The sequence below is a fragment of the Arvicanthis niloticus genome, chromosome 13, assembly GCF_011762505.2.
Source record: "Arvicanthis niloticus isolate mArvNil1 chromosome 13, mArvNil1.pat.X, whole genome shotgun sequence".
NCBI lineage: Eukaryota > Metazoa > Chordata > Mammalia > Rodentia > Muridae > Arvicanthis > Arvicanthis niloticus.
Window position 1 is genome coordinate 50,713,215 of NC_047670.1, and position 12,129 is coordinate 50,725,343.

Sequence of the window (12,129 nt, forward strand, 5' to 3'; positions counted from 1 at the left end):
TTAGAGCCACATCCTCATAGGCCTTATGACCTCCCTATCTGAATGTCTCACATGAGGGAGAAGGGTGTCCCTACCCTGCTTTCAACAAGCAGGACAAAGCCTGGCAGAGTGGTACGTACACTTCTCAGCATGTGTTCAGCTGCAGTGAGAGGAACTGGAGAGAGTAAGCACCCTGGAATGATCTGCTCCTGTGATGTGGGTACCCTACCTGCTCCACAAGCAGGTGCAGGCAAGGCTCTTCCCTCACAGACTCACTTATTCATTCCTACAAGGATGTGAGCTCCTGTGCACTGGGCCCAGCCAGCAACCTGGGGCTTAAAACTAAGGGCAGCCTCCCAGGTAGAGGGAATGAAAGCTGGAACGGCCAGGGACTTGCTACCAGGATGCATGTGAGCATGTGGCCATGTGAGCCAGTGTAGGTGCATACAGTCACATTAGAGTAGTGCCTCACAGACATGGTTTATCAAAGCTGTAACAGACCAGCAGAGCTTGTCTCAGACGCAACCTGGACCCTACCGCTCTATACTATGACCCCCCCAAGCACTTAAAATGGGATGGATATAAGCAGAGATACACCTCAGGTCAAGCATGATTGATTGACTTTAAACTAGGCAGAAGAAGAATGTAAAATATGGAATTCTGTTTTCTATTGATGACATGTTAATGTTTTTGATATATTGAATGAAAATTAACTTTGATTTGTTTCCTTCCACATTTTTTTTTACACATGCGCATTCTTCCCTAAAAGTGTTAAGCTGGTCTAATCCTCCTGAAAAACTCCCAAAACTCTAGGAAGAAAGTGAAGAAGGTCCTTAGTTCATCCAAGAGCTATGATGAGAAACCATGATGTATGAAAATTCTTAGGAAGCAGAGACAGGGACCACCTCAGTCCAGGCTGCAAAGGCCTGACCAGTGATCTAAACGAGGACCTGGAGTCAGGCACTCACTATTACAGAAGCAGAAAAATGAACCAAAGAAACAAAGTGAAGGAAAGAAGCACAGTAGGAATTAACGCCAGGAAACGCAAAAGGTGCTCCTTCTCATAGCTAATAACCAGGAAGCAAGGTATGAGGACAGAAGCAATGACAGCACGGGAGGAAGGCCAGATGCTGGGATGACACAGAGATAGGAGGCAGGCCGCAGTTCAGTAGTAGAGCATAAGCCACGGCTGTAATCTGTAAAGTCTTGGGTTCAATCAAAACACACAAAGACCATCTGCCTCTAGAGGCCTTGAAGGTATGGCTGCTGTGTCACATATGCATCAGAAGGTGGCAGACAGGAGAGAGACTATGTCTATGCTGTGGGTTCTGACCTATGACATCTGAACGATTAATAGTCTAATATTCCCTGAAAAAAGTAAACCTGAGACGACCACTGCTTTGGTGCTCTGACAGGCATCTAAGATAGGGAGCAAGTGGAGACTAGAAGAACCCCACCTAGGACCATGGCTCCAGTAGGAGTGAGCCCAAGACAGATGACCTTTGCAAGGGTCACTCCAAGCGAGGAGCAAACCAGAGAGGACCACCAGACCAGTGCCATTGGGTCTGGACTGGGAACCAGCCTGAGATGACCACCAGATTGGTGCCACACAAGCCTGGGGTGGAGGGTGGCAGACCATGCCCAAGATGACCCCTGCCCGGTGCCATAATGCATGAGTGAGACAGAGCACTCCTGAGACCACTCCTGAGATGACCCAGACACTCAGAGACCCCAGGCACCACTAAGAGGAGCAAATAAATGGCAGAGAAATGGAAGAGAAAGAGAAACAGAAAGATGTGGGCACAATGAAGATAGGCAGAAGTGGAGACTCCAGGGTGGTGAGGAGTAGCCTGATGTGAGTACCTGGTGATGCCACCTGGGACCACGGTGGGGTCCTAGCCCCGGCTGCCACCCGGGACCACATCTGCATCCATAACCCTGCAGCAGCAAGGGTCTGCTACCACCAAAGGCCAGGCGGACTTCCCTGCTATGGGCTGCCAACTTGGACCATGTTGCTGTCTGAGGGCTGCACAGAGCTGGCCTTGCTCTTCACCTGGGCTGTTAGAGAGCTGTCCCTGCCTATCACTTAGCTGCAGCACTTAGGAGAGTGGGCCCTGTACCTTGCCTGGGTAGCACAGTAGAGCTGGCCCTGGAAGTGGGGGTTATAGGCAAGCCACCCCTGAGGGTGTGAGCACAGGAGAGCTGGCCCTGCCTCTTGTTGAGACTCCCTCCTCCACTCCCTCACCCCTCACCATCTATGGCAGGAGGAGATGGCCCCAGGGTTATGAGAGCGGGAGAACTGGCCAGTGCCCCTCACTAGCTCCAACACTCAGAAGAATGAACCCTGCACCTCACCTGGGCAGCAGGGTAGAGCTGGCCCTGGTTGTGAGCATTGCTGGTGAGTGAGCCCCAAGGGCATGAGAGCAGGAGAGCCAGCAGGGTGAGCAGCTCAGATAGCTCTCAGGCCTCGATCCAGGGCTGTGAACTGGCCCACCCCAACATCTACCCCATCAATGGATTGCTGGAGTGCATGAGGAGGCTGGTCCTACAGATCCAAAATTAAGAATCTCTACGACACAGGGCAGCAATAGGAGGAGTCCCAGTGAGGTTCCAGTATCATAGAGTATCAGAAACCAGAAGCTTCAAACCAGACCAACCAGTCATTGCAATGAATATTGCAAGCAAAGAAATGTGGAGGAAAAGATACACTGTGGGGCACACTGTGACACACTATAGCTTCCACAATGAGGGTTGTTTTCTGTTGGGGGGAGGTTGCAAGGGTGGTGGGTGGGTACAAGAGAAGGGGGAGTTGAGTGGGATTGGGGTACATGATGTGAAATTCACAAAGAACCAATAAAAAGTTAAAAAAAAAAAAAAAGAGCAATGCCACATTGTGAACAAGTTTTATAAGACAATCAATCTGAATACACAGGTGAAATCAACAAGTTCCAAAAAAATTAACAAGGAATAACAATAACAAATTTTAGATTTTCTTATTGCCATAAAGAAACTTCAATAAATATTTAAGAAAGTTCTGACCCAAAGCGGTTATCATTATAGTTTTCCAAGAATTTACAAGACAATCCTATTTCATGAACAAATGAAATTCATAAAAGTGTAAAAGACAGAGAGAACCACTCTCTATGTGGCCAGAAGAGTCTTGAAAAAAAAAAAAAAAAAGAGCTTGTCACGAGGAGAGCATCTGGGCCTACACCCTACACTGACACTCAGAAGCTGCATGAAGAGACCTAACCTACCAGGACCACGGAGAAATCCACAAACAAAACCAACCAAACAAGAGGCAGAAAGTTAAAAGACTGAGGGATGGCAAGATGGTCCTGTGGGTAAAGTGCTGGCCCCTACCCTGCCTCCCGAGCCTGATGGATTGAGTTTAACCCTGGAACCCACATAAAGGCTTGGAATGAGAGAGCCAACCCATGGCGGTTGTCACAAGAACAAAAACCAACCTCCAGAAAGCAAGTGTGGTCCAAAGGAAAGGCACTGCATACACTATGACCAAGACAGGTAGAGGAGGGAAGAAAAATGGAATGGACTAAGGGAACAAACAAAACCCTCACTGATTAAAACACCACAATTTACAATTTGTTACAATCACCATCACAGACAACATGTAGCAAGGCTGCAGGAAACAAGATCTATACATGAATGAATAGTGAGAAAATAAAATAAAAATATATTTTTTTCCTGGTGGACCTGGAATTGAACCAGAGCTCCTTGTATGCTAAGCAAGAGCTCTCCAGTTGAGTCCTATCCCCAGTCCGCTAGATTCTATTTGTCATAGTAACAGTGCTACTTTCATGGCTGGAAAGCACACTATGATAAAGGCCTGTGTCCATTCTCACTGCCCTGACCCACACACAGGACTCCCAGTGTGTCAGCTGTGATAAGTTCATCTGTGATCCCATCACTCAGCAGGCTGAGGCAGGAGACTCCTCAGTTTGAGGCTAACAAGACTCTGCTTTAAACAAAAAAAGGAAACTGACAAGCAAATAAAACAAGCCAAGTATCTTTTTAACTTGACAAAGTGACTCTCCACTTTACACCTAGCGTCAGTGGCATCCCACCAGCCCAGTATACTCAAAAGGAATGAATAAGTGAATGAATGCAGGAAAATACACTTTTGAAAGAATGAGGGTATAATGAAAACTAGCTGGTGTGGTGGCACACAAGTTTAATCCCAGCACTTGGGAAGCAGAGGCAGGTGGATCTCTGTGAATCTGAGGCCAGCCTGGTCTACAGAGTGATTTCCAGGACAGCCAGGGTTACAGAGAAAAACTCTACCTCAAAAAAATTTTTTTTGTTGTTCTTCAAAAATATGCTAGAAAACAAAAATGAAAAAGATTTTTTTTTCAGAAAAAGAAAAACTTATATTCTAGTAAGGAGATCACACAGGGTAAGTCATGCCTGTGTTCCTATCCCTCAGAAAGTGAAGGCAAGTGAGTCTGAGGCATGCTTGAACTATGTGTAATAAGAAACTGTCTCAAACAAACCAAGCTGCACAAAGGAGAGAAAGGATGTCTATCAGTAAGGAACACAAAAGGTGAACACACACTGTGAAGGTTCATGCTAAGATTCATATCCAAGGTACTTAATAGCTATTCTCACAGTCTATATTCATATACTAGCAAACTTCTTCCAAGTCAGTAAGAAAGATAAAACCCAAAGGGAGACTATACATTTTGAGCAAAAATTATCAGAAAGGAAGGCACACAGAATTCACACAGAACAACAGACATCAGAGAAACACAGCTTAAGAGTTCAAGAAAACTCCCAATGCTTCCAGTGGTTGGAAGGAAATGCCAACATCTGTGAGGCTGCCCACAGAGAAGCTGGCAACATGCTGGCTGAGCATGTGTATGGATAACAGAGCTGGTTCATCCACCCTGCCGATCATCCTCTGGGTGCAGCCTCCCACAGTGGCTCCAGGCTGTGTGCTCTTCTGTATCCAGCTTCCCCTATGGTGCATGCTCCACGATGAGGGCCACTGCCCAGTCCCCACAGCTGCCCACTCTACACTAGCACAGGCATGGTGGTAGTTTTTACTAGCAGGCAGCTTGCACTCCTGTAGCTAACGTGAGGGGTGAAAGGATCAAGGTCTGTATGGCATGCTTCCCTGTGGCCAACAACAGGCTGTCTCCATTACAGCCTGTGGACAGCTGAACTGCTCACACCCCTAGTTCCTGAAGACCACTCCATCTACTAACTTCTCCTGAGACCATGCTGCCCTCAGTCATGGCCAGCACTGTCTCCACCACACAGCTTGCTCATTGCAAGCTCTAGCCTCATTCCCACCATCTAAAATTAGAGCCACATCCACACCCTGAAGCTCAGATGGACCCTCTGAGCGCCCTGTCTATTCTTGCTGTCCTGTCCTCGTCACAACCCATCTCACCCAGCCTCCTTCACCCTGACACTGGTGAATCAATGCAGTGGAAGATGGGGGAAGCTGGAGAAAACCATGTAAAGCTTGGACAGAAGGTGGCAGAGGCTGGCAGCAGCAGGTCACATAAATGGAGCAGCAGGCCTCTCTAATGGGCTTTTTGTTTTTTTACAAGTCCCTCCTAGCTGCTGACCAGTCATGGGTACAGAAGGTATCAGCAGCAAAGGAACCACAAGTGGCCACGTGATTTTAGATGCCTTTGGTAAATCTATACTGATTCCAAATAAAAGTCTATTAGATAACGTAAGTGGCTAATGGCACTAGGTTTGGGAGAGCAGGGAACAGGAGCAGTGTGTGACGTGTGCTCGAACCAGAAGGACACCCTTGAGTCAGGGCCCAGACTCAAGCAGTACTGGAGGCCGCCAGAGCACCGAAGCTCCACAGGGCAGGACCCGAGTTTCAGATCAGGAACAGTGCAGGGGCAGAGGAGACACTGTGCTTCTTATGGACTTCCAGGTTCAAGGCCATAAGATATGAATAGCTGATGAGAGCGTTTTCTAGAACTATCGACTTCCACTTGGGGCTGGGCTGTACCTAGGAAATGAACTGATATTCTAGAGCATGGAGACTGAGGAGGCCTTTGGCTGTGAGGGAGGTGTCAGTTCTGAGTGAGCTGAATATGCTGGGTCCGCAGGGTCTGAGGAAGCAGGCAGAAGGCAGTTGTGTATGTGCTGGGGAAAACAGCAAAACAGTTGTGTAAGAAGAGAACCCAACAAGGGCCTAGGACTCTGCCAAAGGGACAGCATAGGAATGACGAAGTCAAAAAGTTAGGTAGAAGACCAAGATGAGGGGAGGAACTGTGTTAGGGATGCCCTGGGTTGAGGGGTAGTGAGCAAGGACATTTTATTTGTTTTATTTTTGAGTCAGGGTCTCCTGTAGCCCAGGCTGGCCTGGAACTTGCTACTGCTATGTAGCCAAGAATGACCTTGACCTTCTGATCCTTTACCTTGTAAGTACGAGATTACAGACATGTGCTTCATGTGCGGCTTATGTGGGGCTGGAGACCAAACTCAGGGCTTCCTGCATGCAACTCTACTTACTGAGGTGACATCCCAGCTCGACTGAGGAGAACAGTGGACAAAGACGACAGGGCAGTCAGCAGTTTTTACCCCATGTGATGATATAAGGAGGCACTTCCCCACCAATAACAGACAAGATGCCCATGTGTAAGCGGAAAATAATGTATCATCTAAAGAACCAGGAAGAGCTCAGAAGAAATGTGATGGTAGCATTTGAATTGAGGCTGGAAAAGCCACTGGCTGCCCGAGGTCCAGTGAGCTGCTGTCTGAGCTCGGCTGAGAGAGGAGTGCTGAGAGTGTGCCTGGAACAGGGCAGAGGGACATGAGGACTCTGTCAGAGCTATGCATCTGACACCTGGACTCCAGCATCTGTGCTTCTGGTCAGCTGGAGCTGAAGAACTGGAAGAGACCAGAACCACTAAAGTAAAACCTTTATTTGGTTGGGAGAATTAAACTCTTCTGGAAAGTGTTTCCTCAGAGTCATCACAAAGAGGCTGTGTTCCAGAAGTAGCCAAGGTTGTACCTCATGCTGGCAGCAAACTTGGTAGTATACAAGTCACCCAGACAGTAAAGAGGTTACTGAGATGTCAGACCCATGGGTTGACTTGTCAAGGACAGCAGCAGCTATGGAATAGAGTCAGCCCGAGCCTAGGTCACAAGCTGCATGTGCTGCAAAGAGCTGGGCCAGCAAGTGAGCCACGCCCTGTGGAGGAGCCCAGAAGATAGTGAGTGGATTCTAGACACTAGACACTAAGTCACTCACACGGCTGTTATTTGGTTTTACTTTGTTCATATTGACTACGCCCTGGTTCTTCCTTCTTGGGGTACAGTATTTGACTTGCTTTTGATTTCACAGGAACCCACAGTTTTATGACAAAGAGACTTTCGATAATTTGAGAGAGAATTGGACATTTTAGAGAGACTTTGGACTTTGAAAGAGACTAAGGATATTTTTAAAAGATTGAACTTTTAAAGTATTGAAATCTTAAAGTCTATGAAACTTTTAAGTTATATTATGTTTATATTGTGATACTAATTTGAGATCTTGGAGATGAAGAAAAATAAATTGTTTTTTTACATTTTTAAAAATTTTTATGTCATGTGCATTGGTGTTTTGTCTGTTTGTATGTCTGTGTGAGAGTATTGGAGCCTCTGGAACTGGAGTTACAGACTGTTGTGAGCTGTCATGTAGGTTCTGGGAATTGAACCTGGGTCCTTTGAAAGAGCAGCCAGTGTTCTTAACCACTGAGCCATCTTTCCATCCCCAAAATATGACTGTTTAATAGTGCTATGTTGGTATGTCAAGTTGCCAAGGGGCTAATTATCTTGGCTAGTTTTATGTCAATTTGATACAAGCTAGGGAGAGGGACTCTCAACTGAAAAAATGCCTCCATAAGATTTGCCTCCAGACACGTCTGTAACATATTTTCTTGATTAGTGATTGACAGGGGAGGGCCCAGCTGACTCAGAGGTATCACCCTGGGCTGGGTTCTATAACAAAATAAAATAAAATAAAATAATAATAATAATAATAATAATAATAATAATAATAATAATAATAATAAAAAGCAGGTTGAGCAAGCCAGTAAGCAACACTCCTTCATGGTATCTGCTTCTGTTCCTACCTCCAGGTTCCTGCCCTGTCTTCCCTAGATGATGAACTACAAGCTGTGAGCTAAAATAAAGCCTTTCTTCCCCAAGTTTGCTTCTGGTCATGCTGTTTCACTGCAGCAAAGGAAACCTAACTAAGGAAATGCTGAGACATCAATATGTGCCACCCTGGAGGGGACAGGTGTTAGAACCCCTGACAAAGGTTTAAAGCAGCGTCATAAACATGCGCCAAACTAAGGAGACAGTGAGTGTGTCAGAAAAGACAAGAGGGTGCAGTCAAGCCAACAGAAATTTTAGAGCTGAAAAGTACAATGACTGAAATAAACTCAGCAGTGGACAAAGGGGCATAACTGAAGTGGAAATGAACTGAACCACAGAGACAATAAAGTCCAACCAGGGGACCTGGAATATGTAAGCCAAGACCTAATTGTCCTGTAGCAGAAGACACAGAATGGAAACAAACAAACAAACAAACAAACAGCCCACCAGGCAGTGGTGGCACACGCCTTTAATCCCAGCACTTGGGAGGCAGAGGCAGGCAGATTTCTGAGTTCGAGGCCACCCTGGTCTACAGAGTGAGTTCCAGGACAGCCAGGACTACACAGAGAAACGCTGTCTCGAAAAACCAAAAAGGAAAAAAGGAAAAAAGGAAAAAAACAAAGGCAAAGAAAAAGAAACAAACAACCCCTCAATTCCAGGAAGCAGAGTGAACTCCAAACCGGACAGACTAAGAAATCCTCCTAGAGTACATGATGCTCAGACTCATAAAAGTTGAAGACAAAGAAAGAACTCTGAAAGCAACCACAGAGAAATAGCATAGCCTTCTTCAAAATAAAAATCAAACAGCGCTAAGCTAGAATCTGTTCTGAAACAGGGTCTCACCATGTAGCTCTGTTTGTCTTGCAACTTGCTATGTAGACTGGACTAGCCTCAAATGCACAGAAATTAGCTTTGACTTTGGCTCCTGAGTGTTTGGAATTAAATGTGTGTTCTGCTATGCCCAGCTTTCTGTCCTCTTTTGAGCTTTCTAAATTGTGCTTGAAACGAAAGTTATACTGTTGAGTGTGCTTTTAATTGGTATTTACTAATTTTGTTTCATGGCAGAGTTCCACTATGTAGTCAAAGCTTTCCTCAAGCCAAAGGTGAGCCTTCTGCTTCAGCCACTTGAGTGCTGATATTTCACATTTAACCCTATGTACTATGTACAAATGGTATAGACTCACTAATTAAAAAAAAAAACAACAGATATTGGCAGAATGCATTTTAAAACACGACTTAGTTATCTGCTGTCTATAAAAATTCACTTAAAATACAATGAATAGATAAGTTGAAAATAAAAATATGCAAGCTGGGTACAGTGGTTCGCACTTTTAATCCTAGTACTTGGGAGGCAGAAACAAGTGGATTTCTGTGAATTCAAAGCCAGCCTGCTACAAGCCAGCCAGGATTACATAATAAGACTGTTGTTCCAGCATATATGTATATGTGTAGGTATGTGAGTGGTATGTGAGTGTGTGTATACATTATACATATATATGTATACACACACACACACACACATACATTATATGTACTAGATAATATGTAGAGAAAATCTCTTATAAGCAACACCTGCCAATAAAAAAGCTGAGGGCCAATGAGCTGAGGCAGGAAATAGGAGGTGAGACACTGGCAGGGAGAGAAAGGATTCTGGGAAATAGTGAGAGTATAAGAGAGAATCAAGAGAGCCACAGAGAAATGGACTTAAATCACCAAGTAGTTGAACCCAGGATAGAATACAGAAGAGACTAGAGAGAAATGGTGACAGCTGCAGATGGACAATGTAAACCACAGGAGGATGAAGTCAGCAAGATGCTGAGAGAGATGCTGAGGAAGACACAAAGAAAGAAGTGGGCCAGGACTGAAGAGAGCTAACTAACCAAGTGGTAGACACAGAACAGTTTGAATGGGTTAAATAAGTTATGAGCTACTCAGGAAATGAGCCAAGGATTATTACCTACACATTTATTAAATAATTAGTCTCAGAGTCATTGCTGATAGAAACTAAGTGGCCAGGAGGAAAAACAGTTAATTTTTTTAACACACACACACACATGTATGTATATATGTATGCATGCATGCATGTTTGTTTGTATAGAGGACTTGGAGAGACAGCTCAGTGATTTGGAGTATGAGCTGCTCTTCCAGAGAACCAGAGTTCTGTTCTTGGTGCCCATGTTAGGCAGCTCACAACTATCACTCCAGCTCCTGATAGATCTGATACCTCTGGCATCCATAGATACCTGTATTCATGTGCACAGACATACACAGTATACATGATTAAAAATAAAATGCAAATGAAAGAAGATGTGTGGGTGGGTGGATGGGTGCACACCTGAGAGATGGCTCAGAAGTTAAGGAGCACTGGCTACACCCACACAGCAGCTTACAACTGTCTGTAACTCCAGTTCCAAAGGATCCAATGCCCTCTTCTGGCCTCACAGGGAGTAGCTCAGAGGGAGTGGCACTAAGACATATGCATGCAAATAATACACAGGAAGACATACAGACAAAATACTCAAGACACATACAATAAAAACAATAACAGTGCTGGGAGGTGCTGGTGGTGCATGCCTTTAATCTCAGCACTCAGGATACAGATCTCTGTGAGTTTGGGGTCAGCCTAGTCTACAGAGCTAGTTCCAGGACAGCCAGAGTTACACAGAAGAAACCCAGCCTTGGGGCGGGGGGGGGGGGGGAGGTTTGGGGGTGGGTGGGAAACAAACAGAAGCAAACAAATTTTTATATGTGCGTGCGTACACACACACACACACACACACACACGGGTGGGGGGGAGGACTAGCTCATAGAGTTGATCTGGTGAAGAAAGGAACGGCTGTAATCCAATCTGAAAAGGAGGCTGCAGAGCAAAGAAAGCAGAGCCAAAGGCCTTATACAACGATAAAAAGTCAGTCTATAAAAGGATGAAGCAACTCTAAACGCACATGCCCCACCTGGCATGCTTGCACTTGCCTGTAATCCCAGAAGGAGCAGAACTGCCACAAACTGGAGACTCGCCTCCTCTAAATTGTGAGTTTTAGTCCTGCATAGACATCCTATCTCAACAAGCCCAACCTAATAAAGTAAAACTTAAAATGCATATGTACCAAACAAAAGAGCCTTTTCTTTAAAAAAGAAACCTTATTTTATGTGTATTAGTATTTTGCCTACATGTATGTATGTGTATGATGCGTATGCCTCGTGCCTGCAGATGTCAAAAAAACAGCACAGATCCATTGGAACTGAAGTTACAAATAATCATGAGCCAACATGAGGGTGCTGGGAGTCAAACCCAGGTCCTAAGGAGTACCAAGTGCTCTTAACTGCTGAGCTATCTCTCTAGCCTTACAAAAGAGCTATATGGGAACGATATAGATGTCTCATCTGGTAAAGTGCTTGCGATATAAGCATGCAGAGCCTGAGTTTGGTCCCAAAACTTACATATAGAGGTGGGCACAGCAACATGCCTATATGCCTCAGTGATAGGAAGGCAGAGACAGGATGAGCCCCAGGGTTTACAGATATGGCCAACTAGTGAGCTCCATTTTCAGTGAAAGGCCTTGTATGGTGTGGTTTAAAAGAAAATGGCCCCCATAGGCTCACAGGGAGCAGCACTAATATTAGGAGGTGTGGCCTTGTTGGAGAAGGTGTGGCCTAAGAGAAGTAAGTGTGGTGTTGGAGAAAGTATGTCACTGGGGTTGGGTTTTGAAGTCTCAGCTGCTCAATCCAGGCTCAGTGCTGCCTGTGGATCAAAATGTAGAACTCTGAGCTCCTTGTCCAGCACCATGTCTGCCTGCACTCCACCATGCTTCCTGCCATGATGATAATGGACTAAACCACTAAAACTGTAAGCCAGCCCCAATGAAATGTTGTCCTTTAAGAATTTCTGTAGTCATAGTGTCTCTTCACAGCAACAGAAACCCTAACTAAAACACCCTGTCTCAAAAATTAAAGTGAAGAGCAACTAAGGAAGACTCTTGATGTCAACCTCTGGCTTTTACATACACATGTATGCATGAG

General features: G+C 45.3%; 1 protein-coding gene and 1 non-coding gene across 5 annotated transcripts in view; one reads left to right on the forward strand and one right to left on the reverse strand.

Moving 5' to 3' along the window:
* The window catches only part of Zc3h3 (zinc finger CCCH-type containing 3), an 86,267-nt gene that overhangs the window by 4,230 nt on the left and 69,908 nt on the right, over window positions 1-12,129 (reverse strand). The window lies entirely within an intron of this gene.
* LOC117719428 (small nucleolar RNA SNORA17) lies at window positions 1,215-1,345 on the forward strand. The gene has a single exon (XR_004608162.1). It is a non-coding gene; the product is annotated as a small nucleolar RNA SNORA17 (small nucleolar RNA).